The following is a 19053-nucleotide window of genomic DNA, read 5'->3' on the forward strand; positions in this document are numbered from 1 at the left end:
ATCTGTATGAAATATACCACAGAAAATGTATGGATTACCGCAAGAACAAGAAGATCAAACAATAATTTTCAGAAAACGTTTTACTGGCATATTTTGCAGGATTAGCCAAGAATGTTAAATTTTCGAATTCATGGTCTACATATTCTTTGTTGAAGATTACATTGCATATCAACATAACTATAGATATATCCAAATATTTCAAACTGCGGGCCTTTTTGAAGCCCCAATCAGATGGTTACCTGACGGTCAGCTGATCTGTAATGCCAAACTTTGCGCGGCTTAGATCGTTCCCCAACATTTATCCGTAATTCACTCAACACTGAAATTAGTTTGTGGTCAGAAGATCCTAATGGAGACCTTACGGTGACTATGTAAGTTTCTGAATTGGTTGTTAGGCATAGATCCAGAAGACTAGCATATTCTCCATTACGGTCAGGAATCCTAGTTAGCTCATTTATAATCTGAGTAGGTCCACTGCTTATTGCAAAAGACTGAGCTTTACGACCTTGTTCGTCGTTGATATTTGAAAATTTGACCCATTCGATATTGTGGACGTTGAAGTCAGCGAATATGGAAATTTCGGCACTGGGATAATTGATTTGCAGAAAGTCAATAGTATTTGCAAGTGGAGAGAATAGTGCCCTATATTGTGTATCGCTAGGTGGTCGATAAACCAAACACATGAATTTGGTGATCTTCTGTGATATTATTTTGAACGACATAACATCAAAGTTTCGGGGTTGCAGCGTTTCCTCTCGTTGACAGGAGAGATCGTTCCTGATAAAAGGAGATATTCCAAAGTTACTTCTGAATCAGGAGTGGAAATTATAGCCGGAATATAGAAAATTGACGGGGTTTGTTGAAGCACTGACTTTGTTTTCTGTGAGTGCAAGAATATGAGGATTATTTGATTGCAGATGTTGGTGCACTGAGTTCATAATTCAGTTCAGTCCTCTGATGTTGCAGAAATCGATTTTGAAGTTCCTAGTGGGCCTCTTACCAACTGCGCTTGCCATGCTATTTCCCTTTTGATTGATAATGCTGCTGACTGTCAGAAATAGTGGTTTTCGAATAACTTCTCCAGGATGATGCCCTTGGATCAGCCCCCACCCGGAGATCCGATCGGGGAGCTTTTTAACCTCCGGAGTATTATGAACGCCATAACGCTTTTTTCCTTATATCTCCACCCTTGAAACCGAAAACAGCGGCTCAGCAACGAAACGTTAGCCAGAAAGCAAATTCACGCTACCTAAGCCGTTGCGATGGTATCTCACCGGACGATTCCGGATGGGACCAGCATCTACCATCTTCACCAGCATCTGCCATCTTGTAATCCGAGGCGTAGCCGAATCCGTTATTTGCGTATTGGCCGTGTGTCGTTCAAGACTTTTCGTAATCCCGCTGAAAGATTCCGAGGAAAGAACAAACCACGTACCTCGTAATTCTACTGAAAAATACCAACATCGTGTTTTCATGTTGGAGGTAGATGATCATACATGGTTGCTTGAAAAGGTTGTAACAATGTGTGGTATTTTCGGCGCCTGTAGACGTGACAAACTTGTTAAGCTGACTTTGGATGATTTTGAAAGCAACAGTACCAGAGTTTTGGTTACATTGACATATACTAAAACCAAAACACCATTCCCAAAAAAGAAGTTTCTCTTGATGTCTATGACGTATACAAAAAATACTTAGATTTGTGGTCTTCAAATTTGGAAAATTGGCGATTATTCGTTGGTTATAGGAATGGTAAATGTGTAAAACAAGTTGGAGGCATTCATACTATAGGAGCTGTTTCAAAAAAAATTTCAGCATTCTTAAAACTGGGAAAGCAGGGCACTCGTTTCGCAGATCCTCGGCTACTATGCTTGTAGAAAATGGAGGAGATATACTATCGGTAAAAGAACTTGGAGGTTGGAACTCCTCTGTGGTGGCGGAGTCATATATTGAAAATTCAGTTTCAAAGAGAATGAAGATAACGAGATAACTATTTCATAGTAATGAGGCTACACCGATAACAGGTTCAAATACTGGTGCTATAGATGGTAAATCTCTCACTGATGGAATAGGAATTTCAAATAATAGCAATTGTCAAATTACTTTTCTGATCATAATTAGTTAGTATAATTATAATCATATTATTTTTGGTACAGTTGTAGGTTAAAGTAGGAAACGAAGCCTTCTGCAACACTTAGTTTCAGCATTATCAAAGAGACGTGAAATTTTCCTGTTAGAATTGATGAAAGAAGCATCATTCGCAAATAAAAAAAATTTTGGCATTTCTTGGCATCATATAAATAAGTTTTTGAAGTAGATGATGAATAACATTGGTCGTAGAACAGAACCCTTGGGTACTCCATACTTTATGATTGTCGGATCTAATTCAGAACTCTTGTTCAGATAGACAAACCGTTGTCTACCCACTAGATACGACCGAAACAATTTCAAAGACGTACCAGTAATAAAATTAAATGAAAGTTCCTTCAACAAAAGTTTATGAGACCCACATTCAAATACTTTGGAGAGGTCACACGTAGTCAAAAATCTCAAAGGGAGCTTTTGTTGTAGATTTTGGCTACGAAAGCCGGATTGTGCTGAATACAATAGTTCAAGTCCCTCAAAATGTCCAGGAAGTCAACGATTTCGGAAAAAATATCAGTTATTGAGAGTGACCTATAGTTGTCAATCTCTTCAAATTGGCTCATTTATGTGGGGGTAAAATATGAGATATTTTGAATGTGTTTGGAAATATCAACAAACATCTATTTTGTGCTCTCGTGACACATATTAAATTATATTCATGAAACTTATCAATATGTATCATCTTTAATAATGTGTCTTGAATTATCGTGGAAACAACCAATGTAGAAATTCATACCAAAAATCTCCGTAACTTGTATTTTCGATTATCACACATTTCCGTTATTTTCAGGAAAGGGGTGTCTTTATCCGGCGTACAGCCTCAGCGGATCAGAAGGTGAAGATTCACCGAGGAGATACAACTTCCAGCACACTTATCAGCATCCCTTGTATCAACAGCCAGCTGGATTGAGCGACACTCCAACGTCGGAAAACGCTTCAGACGCCACGTTAACCGATTCCGAACTAGCCCTTGCCAGGGATTCTACTCTGCTCGTACATAACGGTGAGTACGAGAGTTACTTTTACTACTTTCTCGAATTTATGACTCGACCGATGAAGTTTCTGAGTTCTTGTTATATATTAGGTTAGCGAGTTATAAACGAGGCTAGTTTTGGTTTATGGGGCTGATGAATTTGCTGGGGTTTTTATCGAATTTACGTTCGACTGGAGTAATTTGTCTTGCTGAATCCAACTCCATAAAGGCGTGAAAATCGATGAAAGTTAAAACATAGATGGTCGAGAAATAGAATTGTCGGATTTGATTGTCTCAGAAGCTACTTTACATTAATTTCTCACGAAGATATTGTGGAAAGCTAGTTCATTCATTTTATCGGATTCCAAATATGTCATTTTTTCCCCTAATAACTACAAAAGACATGTCAATAAAAATTTACTCATTTTGAAATTATATAAACCTTAGAGTACTTCTTCAGTAATGAAAGTGGTATTGTTTTCATTTGGATCGAGGGTCACTCGAGAAGCCACCTCTGTAGAATTGATAACTGATAGCTCCCCTCAAGACATAATCTCAGACGTTAGATATGAAATACGACTAAATTGGTGAAGACTATGTATTAGTTTAAAAATATCCTTGAAGAACGAAACTGCTGTAACGTTAGATATAAATGAAAGTGGTAAAAATACATGGAAAAATTCATTTCTCATTTTTCACTGGAAAAAGTAAACATCTGAATCAAAAAATTATACACTAACTCACCTCACTCTTCCTAAAAGTATTCCTCACAACTTCAACTCATCAAGATTCTACGCCACTTGCATTACATAAATGAAAATGAACCATGGTAAGTTTCCTGCATATTTGACAAATCAATTATGGTCTGTAACAATTTTTCTTCAGCAGATATAAATCACATGCTATTCACATGTCCCAATTTCGAACCGTACCGGCCCGATTTCTTAGATATATACGCGCCAACTAAGATGAGTCAGCGCAGAAACATAAAATCGTTTTGTGTTAAAAGACTCTGCCCACCTAAGACATACTCCGCCAATGTTCTATTGACATCAGTTTGTGTGACCAATAGGGTACAATTTGGTTTTAAATGCACATCCAAATCTCATCTAAGTTGGCGCGTACTATAATTTGCTTTCCTCGCATATTTCATTCTCAACCAATATAACAGTGTTTTAGGTACACTCAATGAAAAAATATACAATATAATTCTAAAATTCATAATCAAATCTAAAATATCAGTATTAAATATAGTAACTCGACTCTCTTCAAAATTTCTGTGGCAAAATAAACTCCAGTTTGATGCCAAGGGGGAAGCGGGGTAATGAAAAAATTATTTATTGACATTATCAAAAACTCATAACCTCAATTAATCAACAACTTTAAATATTCATTACATTTGTAGTGTTCTTACACACAACCGTATAAAAGTGCAGACAACTCATAACGGATATTGATTCTCAATAAAATTTCACAAGTATATTTCACTAGGAACTAGTGATATTTGGGCCAAGTGTTTATTTTAATGAGTTTCAATCACAGCCACAAAAGTGTTTTGTCAACTAGATGGTAAAACATCAATGCAGGGTGGTGTGGTCAGGTCATTGATATATAATGGACAAAATTACGATCCTAATGCCGAATCTTGGGTATTTATATTTCTGTATTTTGTATTTCCTTTTAATTTTCTAGGTTTTGAAGCATTTTTCAAAAAGATGTACATATTCTACTCTGATATTCTATTTTCAAGCTGAACTTTTGGCATGATCTCTTCAAATGTGCTACAGAAGTAATCAGTTGTGTCCAAACCATAGGAAGTCCAAGTTGTCCAAAGCATAGAAAGTCAATAGAAAGTCAAAAATAACAATTCAATAATATATAACTATCCGAAGTTGAATTGATTTTTGTTCATATCTTTTGCTAGAATAGCATTTGGCACTGTGACAATTTTTAAGAGAAGGCATTTTAACTCACCTAGAAATATATCAACGTTTCAAACTGAAGTCCCGTTTGTGCTTATTCTAGAAAGTGTTTTTTGTTTTTCATTATGGAAAATTTTAATGAAATACATACTGTCTAAAATTTATGAATGAATATAGCCGTGGCATCTCAAATAATATTTTTGCTGATCATCGAAATAACTATATATTAGGTTGTTTCCAAAGTTTTGTCCTTTTCAATGGCATCTGTTTTTGTAGCTCCATATCTCAATAAATACTTATTCTACTGTGTCGGGGCATAAGCTTATCGATAGCGAATTTTGTACTCTTTACATTAATGTTAATTTTTTCCAAATTTCAATTTTTTGCATCGTTCCAGCTCATTACAATTTGATGTTGTTAGGCGATTTTAGTCCAATTTTTCTCTTCCAATTCAATTCGAACCGAAATGCTGCCGAAATAATCCGCAAAATTAACCAGGCATTTGGCAATAATATTCAACGTTGCTTTGCGAAATTTCGTTTCGGAGAATTCAGCCTCAAAAATGACCCCCCAAATTGGTCGACCTTCAGTAATCCAGGACGAGGGTTTGACGACCCTGGTAGGGAATGCGTGGGATGGCGGGAGAACTGGTCGTTTCGGGATATGTTCTTCTTTGCTTTTGCGCAACCAAAACACTCCTTTTCTCTATTGAATCGTCACGTTTGATGAAAAGTGGATACTCCACGATAACAGGAGTCGTTCAGGACAGTGGTTCGAGACCGATGAGCCACCCAGCAAAAAAAGACCATGTTTACTGTAGTCAGCGGCCGATAGGATTCACTATAACTTTCTGTCTCACCCACCATACCCATCAGTCTTCCATCCTTTCAAGTACTTTGACAACCTTCTACCGGTAGAACCTTAGCCAATTAGGACCAGGAAATACGGCCTTCGTCGAATTCATCGAATCTCAACTACACAATTTCCATGCTAACGCAATAATTCGACTTGTGTTTCATTGGTAAAAATGCATTGATCCAAATGGCGATAATTTCGATTGAATTGAATATTACAGTTCAAAGTAGACTAATGAAATCGGACAAAACTTTTGAAACAACCTAATAGTTTAGAATAGTCAGCGGTTCACTAACCTCAATCCAGTTCTTGGTCAAGAAAACATTTCAACTAGTAATGTACCTATTATAAGTTCAAGCACAGAATAATATTTTTCATAATAAGCCCTTTAGGTGACTCATTACAATACAACTTGTTTTATGGGAATATAAACGAGTACTATAATAACACTCAACGGATATGTATCATATGATATTTCATTACATGCTGTTTTTATAATATTCCATGAATAAATTACATCACAAATTTTATTTGTCAGTTCAAAATAATAGTATGAATTTTAGTGAGGAATATATATAAAAAATATTAATTGAGGATTATTCCAGTAGTTTTATAATATTTTGCATTCAATCGAGCTGGTAGAAATATTCGTTTCATAAGAAAAAAACCTACAGGTTTATTTTCAGTATTTTAATATTAAGATTTGTTTACAAACAGGATTTGAAACTTCAATAGCTTTAACTTATTATATGCGAGCGATTTCTATAACAGGCTGTACTATCATCTTCATGACTCAAACGGAACGTTTTATCTTCTTGTTTATTCTTTCATACGTCTAGAATGCCTTAGTGCAGGTATTTGTTCTCTCCTGTCTTCCGGATGTCTCTTTGAATTTGCCTGTATTTGGGTTACATGAGGTAACATCCTTTGTGTCGGAGTTTCTTTAGTTTCATTGTTTCTAGGAATGTGTATTGTATTGAGTTTATGAATATTGCTGTGTTTTAATTTATGTTTGTTTCTCGATAAGTGAATTATGACTTTGAATTTATGGATGTTTAGGTTTTCCCAGATGTCCATATGGTTTTCTTTATTGACTTGTTTTATTAGTTTGATGTTTTCTGGTGAGAGAAAGTTATGTTCGTTTTGTATGTCTTGTATTGCGAGGTTTGATTTTTATGTCATTGGGTGTATGTATGTTTTTTTGTGCTCGTCGTAACTTTGGAGCAGTTTTTTCTTAGTTTGGTTGATATAGAATTTGTTGCAGTCCGAGCATTGTATGCTGTATACTCTGTTTAGGTTTTAATCTCCTTCTTTCTCATGGCTGTTCATTTTTTGTGTTATTTTCATTTTCGGCTTGTGAGTGATGTTGATGTTCAAGGGTTTGTTGATTTTTTGGTTTGGTGACCTGTGTATGTGAATGCAGTCAATCGTTGTGTTGTTTTATCTGTTGAAGTAGTTTGATTATTGTCCTGTATTTTTTGTTTGATTCTATTTTTTAATTTATCTATTGTCTTTTGGGTGTATCCATTCTCATCACTCAATTTTCCCAAGATTATCAGAAGATGAAGGTAAACTTATCTTGAAGCAACAATAATATAAGGATTCAACTCAAGTTGTTTTCCGTTCATGAAATCTTGAGATTAGAACGTCAAATCTGTTCATCTGTTTCAAGGATCTCTGGTTGTACAAACATCTACTACCTGAATTAAAACCTGTCAAGACTTCATGATGAGAAAAGTTTTAACGAATGAAACGGCCGAAGTCTAATCGTCCAAACGAACGAACCCTTTTCAAGAATATTGCTTCACCTAATTGAGACAAATTTTTCTTCATTCTTTGCACTGGCGGGGTGAGAAATATTCTCGAGAATATGAAGTTAATGAGTGGTGTGTCACCTTTTATTTTAGTCTTAGAGAAAGTAATTATTTATTATAGATTATTTTCTTCGAAGCGATGAAATGATCAAAAAGGTGAAGTGTAGGCCACAAGAGTTTTATAGCGAAAGAACACTTCTTCCCAACAGCGATAAACCGACAGCCGTCAATATTCTTGAACCATACGTCTCATGAAATGATGAATTTCATACACTTGAGAAAGCTACTGTGCTAGCGAAACATGTTGTGATTCAATTTTTTCAAATAAAGTTTGTGGAGATCAAATCGTGAGGTGTAGTTTTTGAAATTACTATGGATATCCATTAAGTAACTGCTGAATCAATAAAAAAAAAGATCTCAATATGTTGATAGTTCTGAAAGTTGTTCTTAATATTTGTAGGCAAAACTCATGAATACGACAAGTAACTGACTTATTGGACTCTTCAGTGATTTATATTACGCAGGAACTTTTCAGGGTGAACTTATCAGCAGATTCTGTATTGATTTAGCTTTGTTTATTTTTGAAATTGTGGAAGGTTATATACCCAAAAAACAGTAAAAGGTATTGATTCTTCAACAAAAAAAAAATGTCATTCAAAGAATATAGATAATTCTTGTTATAAGAATTTTGGAAAAAAGTCTAAATGAAGTCTTCTGGGTCTCCTCTTTCTAAACATCTTCGAGGAAAACGGGAATCACTCAAATTGCTAACCATCAGATTGAAAGAACTTCCTAAACACGTTGCATTTTTTCCTTTTGAAAAATTCCAAAACTCATGTACGCCCTCAGATGTTCCCCCACTTGGTCAAGTCAGTTAGAGCTTGAAGAATTTGATAATTTACTCCGCAATACGACAGAATATGTTACAATCATTTCAATAATGATTCATGACTTCAAGCAACGCTTCCTGTAAACCTTGGCGGACTAGGGCTACGTTCGGCTTCTTCCTTGGCTTTACCAGCTTTTCTGTCATCAGTCAATAGTGTTTCTGATCTTATCGATTCCATCTTTCCTTATATTCATCAATATCAACTACATTTTTAATGCTGAAGGTGAATCACTTTGACATGCCGCAACTGATATTGCTCCTCCTACAGATAAAAAGGAAATACAAAGTGCATGTGACCAACCTCTTCTGAACATTATAACTGATACACTTCTGAAATCTACAAGTGTATACGATAAGGCTCGCCTGAAAGCAGCAATAATCAAGGAATCGAGTGCTTGGCTGAATACTTTACACTATTCGACGATGAATCATTCAGAATAGCAGTACGAGTTAGGATGAGTTCATCTATTTGTGTGTCTCATACTTGTGTTTACGATAGTATAGTTGATGAGAAAGGTACACGTGGTTTGAGTTGCAGGAGAAGTGCAGGGCATACAACTCGACATAACCAGGTGAACGACATATTGAAACGAGCTATATTGTCAGCGGATGTTCCTGCAATTCTGGAACCCTTAGTTACCAGTCGAGATGATGGTAAATGACCAGATGATATGTCTCTCATACCATGGAAATATGGTAAACCTGTAGTATGGGACTTCACTTGCGTTGACACGGTCGCGGCTTCCCATTTAGCCGAAAGTTCAAAGTCTGCTGGAACACCACCATTGCCTGGCGAAAAATTGAAACGAAAAAAATAACAAAATCTTGGTAACAAGTATCTGTTCCATCCAGGAGCGGTTGAAACTTTTGGTGTTTATGGCCCATAGTCTCTGTTATTCGTTCATGAACTCGAAAGGAGAATATGCCAAGCAACGAAAGATCACCGTTCTACCTCTTTTTTGATAGAAATAATTGGTATTGCTCATTTTAGTACGGGACTGAAATCTCTTCGGAACAAGCCGAAATATGTGGATATTCATCAATCTCCTATCACGGTTAATTCGCAAATGATTGGTCCACCTTCTTCCTTTTCAGTGCGGTCAATGGACATAGGTCATTCTTGCCCCCCAAATATGAGTTGCAGTCCTCGTGGTTCTGGTTTCCTTTCAGTTGAAGAGCTTTATGAAGCAAGAGCCGAATCGATCCCTCTATGAAACCCTCCATCACTTGGAAGGATCGATCGCAGCTTGAGAAATGGTTCTTATGCAGATTTTGTGAAACATGTTCTTCCTTATAAATCAGTAGAGAGTTGTCCTGGAAATCTTGAGAAGAAAATTGGATTAGATAATTTAGGAAACACTTGCTACATGAATAGCATTTTACAAGTGTTGCTCATGATGAGGAATTTCAAGAACGAGGTTTTAATGATGAACGAGAACGAGAATGTCTCCTACTTATTCACCAAACTCAAACACCTGTTCATGCAGCTGCAGTTTCTTAAGAATGTATCATCTTTTCCTCCAACCGATTTCCTGGAGTCTTTAAAGTCCATTAGATACTCGTTAGGACAACAAGAGGATTGTTCCGAATTCTTGGGGTTCTTGTTGAATACTCTTCGTGAGCAAAACAATAGCAGAATCAATACTCTTGACCGCTCTGGAACGAATGATTCCGTACAGTCTATCTCGTCTTGTGTTTGTAAATTTTTGCTGGAAAAATCCTCAGTTATTTACTTTGTAGTAAATGTTCAAGAGGTACCTAGCTAAAACGCATATGAAATTCTGGAACATCAACTTGCGTTTCCTAATATGACTAGTAACCAGTCCGATAATTCGATATCAGCCTTGATGCTAATGTTGATACGATAACAAATAATGAGAGCTATTCTCGAGATGTGCTTGCTTCAGGGTGAACTGATCTAATAAGTTGTCACATATTTGGTGAAACATTTGTCAAAATGACTGATGGTAAAAATTAAATGTTCACTCCAACAATTATTGAGGCCATTCATGTGATTAGCGCCAGATATATACCTAACGTCAGTTTCATTTCTATGATCCAAAGAACGAATAATCCTGTAATGGCCGGTAATAGGCTGAAATGAGTGATTCTGTTGACTATTTACTAGTCCTGTTCTTTCTTTTCCATGGCCTGTAATCATTCTATCCACAAACTCGCATAGAGTCGCTGCGAAATATGGCAGAGCGCCTTTCTCAAATGGATGCGGAGTACTGGCTATTTGAAAATCTTTTCAAAAATGTACTGGAGACTTTTGAATATTCAAATCCCTAGAGAGTTCCTTCACATAATTTTGAAAAGCCGAAAAAATTAAGGCTTGTTGAATATTTTCAGTTACTTTGCTTTAGTGTATTTTTCACTTGTCTCCATTCTTTATATTTCTGTTTCATTCTGCTCACAGCAAAGTGTAAAATGAATTAATGATATGGATGCTTTTGATGAAATGATCTGCCTACCCTAATCATGATTAAAATTCCAATCCCAGAGTTAATTCCAAAAAACTGTCATCGTCAGACAAAAAAGTATTTCATAATGTTTTCGAATTATATACAATAGTTTTTTTATAATTTGTCAATTCTGGTTCCTATCGCACTATTTCCGACCCTTCACTCAACGAGGCCCTAATCACCTAGTTGGTGACAGATTTGTTAGAATGATGAACAGCAACAATAAAATGTTCGTCCCAACAATTGATGAGGCAGTTTCGTGCAATTAGCGCCAGATGATATGTATCTATCCTCAATTTCCGCCTCCGTCCTATTAATAGATCGAATACAATGACAAAAAGAGAAGAGAACTCGTTAAACTAATGAAAAAATTCGCTCCCAGATGATTCAAAGACCGAATCAGCGTATCCTATTAGACCGGTAATGATGTAGTCGGGAGATTCACTTCTTTCTTCTTTCGATTTTAATGGGAGTTCATTCTTTTTGCGAGTTGGAGTTCTCCACCGGGTTTTTGCGAATCGTTACAACTAAACATTAGGAAATATAATTGCATGCAAAGTAGGTAACGATCTCTTTGTGAATCATAGTCTAGAGATATAACTAGCTCCACATTGATTGCACGATATTTTCAAGATTTGACTTGTTTTACTGTTTTGTCTTCTTTATTCAAACGTAGGCAAGCAGTTCGATGTACTTTACTTGAAGTTGAATATAATGAAATCTCTGAAAATGCAGTTTACATCAATATATTTTTATGGAAAACAAACACTGTCCCCAAGAAAGTGGCAATTAAAGTTGTATCTGAATCGAAAAACGCTAATAGAGTGCTCAAATAAAATTTTCTAATTTCATTATGATTTGCCACAGCTGGTATATGCGGATTTATAATACTTCATCGGGTTCACCCTATTTTTGTATCGCAAACGGGTCACAAGCAAAAAATTTAATGAGCAATCGTGTCATTTCGACTTGCAATGCGACGTTTTGTTCATTAGATTTCATCATCAATAATTTTTTTAATGCAATTCTCTAGGCTTTCTCATCGATTCATTCACATTACAGTGGTTACAAAAATCCATGGAAAATACTAGAGGTCCGTATTGAAAAAAATAAATAAATAATTTTCCTAGAGCCCTTATTAGAAAAATAATTGAAGAAAGAAGAAAGAAGTTCCTTTTTTCCAAAATACAGGGATGAAACCCAAATAACACAAAATTCCATTTGTGGAAAATGTATTTGATAAACTTGGAATGCTACTCAGTACCGAACAAATTGAAGTGACCTTCCTAAATGAAAATACAGTTGGAAAGCAAAAAACCCCAAGAAATACAATCCAATATAATCTACAAATTGAATTTTGGAAGCAGTCACAAATACTATGCTGGTAAAATCGGACGGTAACTTAAAACAAAAGTTTCATAACACATGAGAGACTCTAAGACACTAAATATAAAAAACCCCACAGGGGTGGACACATGAACATATTTTTTATTTTGATCACCCAACTATTCTATTTATCCAAAATACTTTTTAGTGGAATGATACATATCCTCAAATGCGATAGTGTTAACACTGGAAGAGATGTCGATGGCCTTAATACCGCATATTTCAATTTGATACGTGAAATACTTGAATAATTTACCCGTTTTCCATTTTTTTTTCTGTCATTGATTAAAAAAAACACACCACCTTATCAGAATCACAGATGAAGCCATTCGTTTGTTTCATGTCGTTTTGTGTTGGTATTGTCTCGGAAATTTGGTTGTTGTAATGTTTTTCATTTTTTTTAATATGTATCTGATATGTCTGATGATTTGTTTAAAATAGTAATATTATCCACACGAAGAAATTACTTTTTGGAGAGTAATTTAATTGAGATCTCATTATTTCTTCTGAAATTGAAACGATAATAATTGTATAAGTATTGTGGACGGTATGTTTATGGTAATTCATTGTTACAGAGCCCTGAAGAAAAATTCAATCAAAATTGATCCTGTTACCCAACCCACCTCTGTTCTGAAAAATTATTGGATCACTAAAATAATTAACTGAAAAAATAAAGTTGATGAAGGAATCTAATGAACGAAACATCGTATGGCAAAATGGTTTATATCAGATTATGATAAATATGAAACAGTTTCGAAAGCTCTGCCTTCTTTTTATATCACTCAAAATGGTGGCGGTAGAACCAAAAAAACAAAATTCGACAACTCTAGTTTTTGGCGAATATTTCGAAAACTCTCACTGATATTATCGATCTGAAAATAGATTATTCTAGTACCCCAAAATAGGAAACTTTTCTCCAAATTAACCGACTTTGTAGGTCTTACAGTTTCCGAAATAGTGGGATCTGCTCAAAAAACAGCCTGTATATTCAATTTCAGAGTCAAAGTTATAACGTGTAACAACAGTTCAATATTGAGAACCAACATTTGTAAAGATGGTTGTTCTGATAAGAGAATGGAAAGATGCCCTCCCTATTCTCGTATTTCAAAATCGTGCTGGTTTTACGAGTATGTACAAAGGCAGAAATTTCAGCCGGACAAATGCAGAAGACTGTCATTTTTGGCTCGTTGCGTTCGTTTGCTTAGGACACATGATTCTCGGACCCAATGATCACTCACCTCACGGTGTGGGGAGTGGTAATTGGTTAATGATCAGGCCTTCATATGTCATGATATATTATGTATCGGGGCTTCAGAAACGTGGCCCACAATCTGCAAAATAATAGGGATAGGTGTGTGTGTGTGTGTAGTATATGTGCTAAAATCGACAAACAATGCAGTATACTTCCATAACATACAGATCTTTGTAAAGAGTTTATTTTGAAATTGAGTGCTTTCTCCTTACTGTTGGAAGTGTAACACATTTTCTATATAAATATGAAGAAATAGATAGCCAAAATCTTTCTTTTCCCAAACTTTAATGTCTTCCAAAGATATACCGTTTTCAATTTACACAATTTACATTTTTCATCTCAGGTCGAATTCGAAAATAGAGAAAAAAGAAGAGAAAAGTTTCCGTTATCGATTAGAAAATCAGGAGTTAGTGAATGAATGCACTTAATAAATAAGTTAATAATTATGAGCTATGGTGTCAGCGGATGTTCGTACAATTCTGGAACCCTTATGTACCAGTCGAGATGATGGTAAACGACCAGATAGTATGTCTCTCATACCATGGAAATATGGTAAACCTGTGGTATGGGACTCCACTTGCGTTGACACGGTCGCGGCTTCCCATCTAGCCGAGAGTTCGAAGTATGCTGAAACCGGAGCATTGTCTATGAAAAATTGAAACGAAAAAAATACTAAAATCTTGGTAACACTCATCTGTTCCATCCAGTAGCGATTGAAACTTGGTGTTTATGGCCCGGAGTCTCTGTTATTCGTTCATGAACTCGGAAAGAGAATATACCAAGCAACGATAGATCACCGTTCTACCTCTTTTCTGATAGAAACGTGGTAATGCTGCTTAGTTCCTTGGAACTATTCCTCCTCCAAATAATTTTGATGAAATCATGCATTACCCTCATTTCAGTACGGAACTAAAATCTCTTCAAAATTAGGCCGTGATATGTGGATATTCATCAGTCTCCTACCAAGGTTAGTTCGCAAGTGATTGATCCACCTTCTTCTTTTTCAGTGCTGTCAATAGACTTAGGTCATTCTTGCCTCCCAAATATAAGTTGCATCCTCGTGGCTTTGCTTCTTTTTCAGTAAAAGAGCTTCATGAAGCAAGAGCCGAATCGATCCCTCTATGAAACCCTTCATCACTTGGAAGGATCGGTCGCAGCTTGAGAAATGGTTCTTATGCAGATTCTGTGAAACATGTTATTCCTTACCAATCAGTAGAGAGTTGTCCTGAAAATCTTGAGAAGAAAATTGGATTATATAATTCAGAAAACACTTGCTACATGAATAGCATTTTACAAGTGATGTTCATGACAAACAATTTCAAGAACGAGGTTTTAATGATGAACGAGAATGTTTCCTACCCATACACCAAACTTACCTGTTCATGCTGCTGCAGTTTCGTATCATCTTTCCCTCCAACCTATTTCCTGGAGTCTTCGAAGTATACTAGATTCTCGTTAGGACAACAAGACAATTGTTCAGAATTCTTGGGGTTCTTGTTGAATACTCTTCGTGAGCAAAACAATAGCAGAATCAATACTCCTGAACGATCTGGTTTGAATGATTCCGTACAGTCCATCTCGTCTTGTGTTTGTTAATCTTCTGCTGGAAAAATCCTCACTTGTTTACTTTGTAGTAAATATTCAAGAGGAAGCAAAAACGTATGTGAATTTCTGGGACTTTTAACAGGTAATGATCGACTGTATTGCCAAACATGCGCCAAACTAACGGAGTGTTATTAGAAAACAAGGAAATCTGAGGCACCAGTCAATGTAATAATAACACTGATGATCTTCAAACATGACTCAACTTATGACGAAAGCATCAAACTCTTACGAAGATTCGAAATAAATGAACACTTCAGTCTAGCAGACCATTATTGTAATCTTCATGCAGTCATTGTTCACTGTGGTTCTGGCGTTGAGTCTGGTCATTATAACGCCTTGGTCAAAAACGAAACGGATTGGTTTAAGTTTGACGATAGTCGTGTCACTAAGTGTTCTAGCGATGCATTGAATTTAGTGGAGCCTCTAGAGACACCTTACATTTTGTCTTATGAGAGAGACGACATTGGTAGGCCAAGATCTTCAGATGATGTGGTCCTGCAGGTTTTTCCGGGTTTTTCTGCAGCTAAAAAAACAAATGCGCCACTGGATTCAATGAAGTCGCCAATTGATTTTTGTTATTGTTTTATTATTTCATGAGAAAATGCATGAATGTTTGAATAGTTTCTCACAGAAATTGCATAATATCCTTACAATTATTCTGCATTCATCTGTTTCTATTGATTTAAGTTGTATTTGATGATCATATTTGGAACCCACAAGTTGTTTTTTTCTCTCAAACAGGAATATGAAACACAAACGTCAGTGAATATGCTCATTAAAAAACGAAAAGATCCCATGAGTATATTGATATTAACCATCGCTGCTTCTAGTGTACAATATTAATTTTGAAGTTCACTTATGGGAGTTTGGTCACAAACTCTCATTCAGTTATGAATATTATGAAACTCCAGTCATTCTTGCTGTAATTTAATCCAATATTAACACTAATGGAATATTCCCTTTTCGAATTCCAGATACTCAATAAGTATTTCCCTCAAAGGAGGATAGGTTCATCTCAAATGGAGACCCATTCAAGCATATGACTATCATTCAATAAGTATATTACTCGTGTCTTAGGACTATTATTTCCACCTGAAGGAAATTCCTTTCCCAATTCGATTTACCAGCAGAATCGACTAGATCCAGCCTCGGCGCATACCGATTCGATGATAAAGATAATCGCGAACGGCTCGCACAATCAAAGTAAAGGAACGAAAAGTATCTTATCCCCGAGTTCAATCTAGTGAAACTTTCCAGCATCCCTCATAGACTTTCATCTTTTTATCCTCGCTGCTGTGTCTCCGAAAGAGGAAAGAAAGAAACTTAGTTGCTAAATTCAGTTTCGAGTAGAAATTGAGAAAGCGCCGGGATGTGTGGACTTTGAGTAGAGAAAAATGGGATCGTTAGGCATTTGCTTTCGATTCACGAAGTTTTCAGGTTCGTGGAACATATTGGAACGTTATCAATCGGAGGATTGGGAGCAAAATTTTTAAGAAAAAACTGCAGTTCAATGTTTAAATTGAAAGGGTTATTTCTAAGGTGAGATTAGTTTTTGGGAAAAAATATTTGGCTTCCACTTCTTCATCTTTATATGAAAAATTGTGAGGAATATCTGAGGAAAGGAACCAATTGATTTCTGAAAATACTTTTCACAAAGATGTGTAGAACTCTCTTTCAGACGCAAACTGGTAAAAAAATCCCTCTTGAAGTTAATTAACGAATAACAAAGTCAAGCCTTCCATAAGCCAACCACACCAGTCCCCCTCTATTTCCCCTGCGATTGAGAAGAGTAGGTTCGAAAATAAGTAGCCGGATGGTGAGGAATGAGAGAAGTACTGGAAGGGAGTTAAGAAAGGAGCACTGGTGCGAGAGGAATGAGAGGGTTTACTTTGTTATCTGCTAAATGACGTTGTTATTTGTTGGTTGTCTCAGTTATTTGTTATGTTGTTAACAAAACTAGTTTCATAAAAACATGAAATTTCACGAAAGGGAATGTACTTTCGAAACAACTAATTTTTTATGAACCTTGAATTATACAAATATAAATTTTTCCTATTCAGTTCGAACTCCAAACATTCCTTATGGAATCGAATCAGATATCATGTCAGTTCATGTTCATGCCCCAATGTCAGTTCTCGGATATAAAGAATATTTTTGCGAGCAGTGTGTATAGAATATAATAAATGGAGTCATAAACATATCTTCAATAATTCATGAAGTTCAACAAATAGATTGATTTGGATAAATAACCCTTTATTTGTGTGATCCAAAGTATTGAAACTTAACCTAGAACCCTCGTTGTTAAGAATAGCTTTACTTTGCCAAGCTTTCGCTTCTAATGGGAAGCTTCTTCAGGGCCTATAATTTAATGACTTTTGAATATTTTCGCCTTTGAATAACATTACAAATCATACTTACAGTAAAAATGAGTAAAAAACAATAAATTGAAGATATAAATTGACGTAAAAGTTAACATGTATACGATTTCTTTTGTGGGTTTGACAAATGTCATACCTTCACATAAATGTTATTTTTCATGTGGCTCCTGATAATAGTATGCCATTACCAATATCATTCAAGACAAATGTGTGATGTGGTTCATATTTGGAAAAAATTTAATCGCATGCATGTACAGAAATTTCATGATGAATCAGTTTTCTGAAATTTTGGATAATCCGCCTCTAAACGTCAGACGTGTTTGTGGTATCAGCTTGACGAGCCACCAATCTACAAAACTGTGGTGTGAAATTGTGTTTTAGTCAGATATTTAAAGGCAAAGTGACGAGATTGGGAAGATCATTGACCGCCAAGATCACTAGACCTATTTCCAATGGACTTTTTTCTATAGTGTTACCTGAAAAAAAATTTATAAGCACAAAGCATTTGCAAACAAGGGACTTTTAGAGAATACCCTTCTGGAGTGTTGTGCTAGCATAAATTTCATATTTATTATTAAAAATGCCACCAAATATGAATGGAACGACTATAATTAGTATGGAATGGAAAAGCCTGAATGGTTGATTATGGTTTTTCATAAGATTATTGGGATGAATCAATGAATTTTTTGATGTTTCGTTGTGAATTTGGTTTCAGTTACTTCGGATAATTTTTTACACGTCTTTTGATGGGAATTTGGAATACCCACGATACGTTTCCTGTGCCCACAGCCCAAAAAACTCTATAGGATGGAGTCCAGAGAACGCACTGTATGTTAAATTCAAACTTGTTTCGCTGTTTTTGATTTCAAAATATGTTCATAATAAATTCGAAGGTGGATACTTTTCGATGGAACAAACAGTATTGTTCATACAGTTTTTCAATATCTAATAATTTCGGAAATATGAAGGACACAGGTGTATACTTATATTTAGAGAGTTTAATAAAATTATTTTTTTTTCAATCACTTGGTTCAAAACTATAATTCAAAATTTCGAGCAATAATGTACCTAGAGACTTACCAGTGAAGACCAGAAATCTAGTACCTTCTTTACCAACCATCGACATTTAATACCTACATACCTACTCTGTACTTTATGATCTCGGTATTGATGTAACGAGATTTGTCTTGAAAAATTTCAAGAGATAAAAAACTGAAAATTGGTTTCTCCTGGCGAAATATTGCATTACTAGTTTTCCAGTGGTTGAAGTGTTCAAATGAAAAGTCAATCATTCGAATAACCAAAGGAAGTGTAGCGTATTTCAAATATATTTTTCTTCCTGACAAAATGAACGACCCAATTGAAAAAGTGT

At 35.6% G+C, this 19053-nt stretch overlaps 1 protein-coding gene across 1 annotated transcript in view; it reads left to right on the forward strand.

Moving 5' to 3' along the window:
- Nucleotides 1-3014: 3014 nt before the first annotated feature.
- Ten-m (teneurin transmembrane protein Ten-m) overlaps nt 3015-19053 on the forward strand; it is a 319613-nt gene continuing 303574 nt past the window's right edge. Inside the window, exon 1 of the mRNA XM_074183332.1 lies at nt 3015-3145. The gene's annotated coding sequence lies outside the window, so the exon portion shown is untranslated. The remainder of the gene's footprint in view (nt 3146-19053) is intronic.

Source organism: Leptinotarsa decemlineata, unplaced genomic scaffold, assembly GCF_025532065.1.
Source record: "Leptinotarsa decemlineata unplaced genomic scaffold, Ldec_3_MD MMD2_tig00026336_RagTag_RagTag, whole genome shotgun sequence".
Lineage (NCBI taxonomy): Eukaryota > Metazoa > Arthropoda > Insecta > Coleoptera > Chrysomelidae > Leptinotarsa > Leptinotarsa decemlineata.